Source organism: Berghia stephanieae, chromosome 3, assembly GCF_034508935.2.
Source record: "Berghia stephanieae isolate SIO BIC M18660-M18661 chromosome 3, UCSD_Bste_1.3, whole genome shotgun sequence".
NCBI classification, from domain to species: Eukaryota; Metazoa; Mollusca; class Gastropoda; order Nudibranchia; family Aeolidiidae; genus Berghia; species Berghia stephanieae.
The window spans coordinates 52388222-52392638 of NC_088362.1; the positions used below are offsets into that span (position 1 = coordinate 52388222).

General features: G+C 37.3%; 1 protein-coding gene across 1 annotated transcript in view; it reads left to right on the forward strand.

Annotated features, from left to right (window-relative positions):
- Positions 1 to 230: 230 nt before the first annotated feature.
- LOC144969583 (dynein light chain Tctex-type 5-like) overlaps positions 231 to 4417 on the forward strand; it is a 19014-nt gene continuing 14827 nt past the window's right edge. Inside the window, exon 1 of the mRNA XM_078908728.1 lies at positions 231 to 299. The gene's annotated coding sequence lies outside the window, so the exon portion shown is untranslated. The remainder of the gene's footprint in view (positions 300 to 4417) is intronic.

A 4417-nucleotide genomic window follows, 5' to 3' on the forward strand; every position in this document is an offset into this window, starting at 1 on the left:
AATCACCTTTTTGTTTGTACTTGGCATAGGATTTGGTGCACAACTCATGCATAGTTAATCTTTAATTCGCTAGCGGACTGATCACATTGCCTATACTGATCTATGACCTTTTCACCCCGAAACATTCACGATGTTAACCATGTATAAAGAAAAAAGTCACAGAGTTACATTTGGATACATATAAAAGCATTCTTAGACTTTTCATTGAGCCATTCGTAAAAGTGCTTAAGTATTGTTGATCTATTTCAAGGCAAAATCTTAAGTAAGATCTTAATTGATTTATATATTGCCTGGATAAAGTAAGTAAATAAAACGTCATTTTTCTGTGTATGTTTTGGAGAAAAAACAACTTCGTCGTAAAAATACGCTTTGGGTCTATTTTAAAATGAACTATTCTAAAGAAAAACAAAAAAAGAAAATAAAATAAACCAGCACTATTAATCGACAAATTGTAAATAGTCTAATGGAGATTGTACATGGGCGTGCCTCAAGGATTCTTCCGTGAACCCTTTTTATACACACTTTGTACCCAACATCTTGCTAGTGCCATTAAACAATATGAAATGTCACATGTTTACTGATAGAAAGTTAAAGCAGCGGATGGGAGTGATCTTATCTCTTTCGTTGAAATTGCATTAGAGTTGCCAATAAATTATAAACGAAGCTATTTTTCTGTAACGACGAGACAAAGCTTGATTCTTACTCGAACTGGTTCGAATCCACCTAAAATCAATTTTCCCGGCTTCCTCTGCCCACCTTGCAGTGATTGGAGAGTTAGGTATGTTGGGTCTGAAGGAAAGTACCTGCTTAGATCAGGGCCCTGTTCTGTATGTTAATTTGACACGAAAAGTGATAAATATCATTATCTGGGCTCTGAAAAGTTACTATTACTATAGAAGGAACGAAGTTGAAGTCATTCAGCTCTTTGTTATTATTTTTAAACGGCTGTTAGTGATTAGTTATCACTAAATTATATCAATAAGACTTCTTCTTCTTTCAGCTTATCCTGCATTTTGCAGGGTTGCCATAATGAATGCCACATCTCCATGCATCTCGGATCATAGCATCATTATATCAACAAGACTATAAACGGTTAAAGGTTTCACAAAGTTTTGTGTTGTATTTTACATAGCATAAAAAAACAAACAAACAAAAAAACAAAAAACAAAAGACAAACAAACAAACAAAAAACAAAAACAAACAACTATCACCAGCCTGTGAGTGAAATTAACTACTTCTCGACCCGTTTATGTCCGTAATAGTCTTGAATGCGCATACCACGAAAGAATTAACACTGCTTATACGGTGTTTTATTGCTTCAACAATAGGTACAATGGGGCTTGGTTGGTGTTTATATGGTGATTCGTGATCCATGCAATTATATTCCTTTATCATTTACTTTTATAGCTTAGCTACAGTCAAATCTCGTTAATCCGAATGACTACTTCAACTATAGAAAGTTGTCTTCGTTATCGAAATATCGCAAGAACAAAAAAGTGCAAAATTCATTTAATGTCATACAGGAGAACCAAAGCCAACAGCAACACTTAGCATGGCGGCGAGACAAGACGCCGATAAGGCGCTATATTATTTTTTTATGACAAAGAAACCACTTTTACCATTGGGTCCTCAATTTACACCCGGGTGCGGTGGGTGGAAGTATGGAAATACATTTTTTTTTCCAAAGACTCAGCTTTGTGTCACCCACTGCGGGACTTTAACCAGGGACTTGCTGGTCGAAGGCGAGTGTCATATTTAAGTTATCAAACTTCGCATTAACTGATCAAAATATGAAGGTAAAAAGGATAATGATCAAGGTGACACTTGCATAAAATTGAATGATCACTTAGATACTTTATCATTCGATTTTATGGTAAGTACTTCGTTATTCCATTTTGTAATAAAGGGGCGGCGCGGGGTGGGGTGGGGTGGGGGTGGGTACGCAGTTCAAATCTGTAAGGATTATTGAAACACCAAATTATAAACAATCTGAATGTCGGCACGCAACGTTTGGGCTTCCCCGAGGACCTTGTCGATGGTGGGGGTGCTTGAGGCATATCTTGGGGCAAAGGGGTAATTCTGGCTGACCGTCACTAGACCATCCCGGATGTCGGGCCTAAAAGCGGGCGCCTTGATTGTCCGCCCTGATATTATGTGACGAAAGGAGATCGAACCCGGCGCAAAACATTAGAAGCTGCTCCGACTGTAGGGTAATTCATTTACAACGCAACTTTTGAAAATTCTGGTCAGGAAATATTTCTCCATTTATCGATTAAGAAGATTAAGATGAGCCTCAACAAATTAGAATAAGAACAAACAAAAAACCCAAATAAAATAAATCAAAAATGAAGAAAAATAATTTAAAAAACAATACAAAAAACAAACAAACAAAAAAGCAAAAACAAAAACAAACAAACAAACAAACAAATAAAAAAAAACCCCTTACACATAGACTTCCTTAGAACAGCAGCGTATTGATGTTAAGAATTAAAGTAAAGTTGTATAAGCTATGGTACTGATTGTTAACCTTCAAAAGCTCATACCCGTTCATTGATCGCAAGTAGGATTTGATATCCGTGTTGTAGATTTATTGTAGTATAGATTTTCTAGGGGTGAAGTCATTGCGTTAAATGCAGATATATAATATATTTTATAACACATTGTTTGTCTTAGTACTCGGATATAAAATTCGATCAAGTCGTGTATGTTTGGGTGGTAGGGGGTCCCGATAGCTCAGTTGGTAAAGCACTCGCTTCACTTGCAAAGGTACTGAGATCTATACCGGGTGCAGTATTGATTTTTTAAATTCTGATATTTAACAAAAGTAACTGGTTCTGTTAGATCAAGCGGTTATAATTTGCAATAGACTAGCGTCCTATCCAAAAGAATAGCAAGCAATCGCGATTGTTCGTTTCACGCTTTAGAAACCGGATAAACTCCGGACAATAGCTATTGCTTGCTATCCTTTGGATAGGACAATAGTCTATATCAAAGTACTTTCCGCCAGATCTAACAGACCCAGCTACCCAATAACTGATGGGTGGACAAGGGGGGTCAGAAAAAATCTCGACTGCTCCCGGGATCACAGTCCCTTTACGTACGAAGCGAGTGCTCCACCACAAACTGAGCTATCGGGATCCCCGAAATGTTCAGCGCCAGGTCCAATCGATGAGAATACCGGATTGAGAAGCTTTTCACAAATCTGCCGTACTCTGGGAAAAAAAAAACAAAAAACAAAAAACAACAACAAAAAAACCCCACAATGTTAAACTTTTGGCCAGAAAGCTCGCCCTTCTAATATTGATCGATTAAAATTACCCTAGCCTTGTCAACAACTCTCAAACCTGAGACTTCCTTGAAGTCCCAGCTTTGAGAGTTTTTCACAAGATGAGGCTATGTTAAACGATAAATATATGAAGAACAAATTTTCTGGCCAAAATTTTTAAAAGGGTTTGTTTTTCTTCTTCAGAGTACGGCAAATTTGTGGGGATCGATTTTATGAAAATAAATGGTTTAAATGAGACAAGGCAAAAAGAGCAAAGAAAAATTCAAGGATTTGCCTTATACCACTTGCTGGCTTCATACGTTTTTGCCATTTGACTTACGAAAAGTGTTATCTTCATTCAAAGGAAAAAAAGGATTGTTGATGACGTAAATGTAATGGGCGGCCCATTTAGGGTATGACGTCCAAACCGTTGATTCTAAATGTTGTTCCTGCGACATGTATTTCCCAGGGTCATTGACAAATCAACATTATGAAATACCCGTTTTCACCGACACTAAATAAAATTTGACATGAATGGATCTCAACATCCAAATCAATAAGCGAGCATAATGCGAAACCGGTTTCATTGAACTGTGTCAATATTCAATATTATGAAGTTCGTTTTCTAGCTCATTTAACACTTGTCATTCTCTTATTGAACTTGATTGATCTTTGACTTGAAATGTTGGCTTTGTGTGTTAATATAACTTTATAGGAAACATAAAGAACGCCCTCTCTCTCTCTCCTTTTCTACAATCATCATCATCTAGTCAGCTGATCCTGCGTAGGACGTTGCTTCCCGAACTTTCTTGCGAAACAGATTACGGTTTTCCGCCAGTCTACTTGCTTGAGTTGCTGTCATTCCCAGCCATTCACATATATCTTGTTCCCAGCTTCTTGTTGGTCTACCTCTTCCTCTCTTGCCGTCTACCCTTGTTTGCAGAATGTGCTTTTCTAATGATTCGTGGCGAGTCGTGTGGCCAAAATAGTTTAGTTTCAATTTCTTTACAGTTTGAAGAAGAATTGGTGATTTTATTCCGATCCTTCTCAGGACTTCTTTGTTTGTTTGTTTTTCAGTCCATGATATTCTGAGTATTTTTCTGTAGCATGCCATTTCAAAAGCTGTGATCTTTGTGCTCTCTGCTTTGCTGA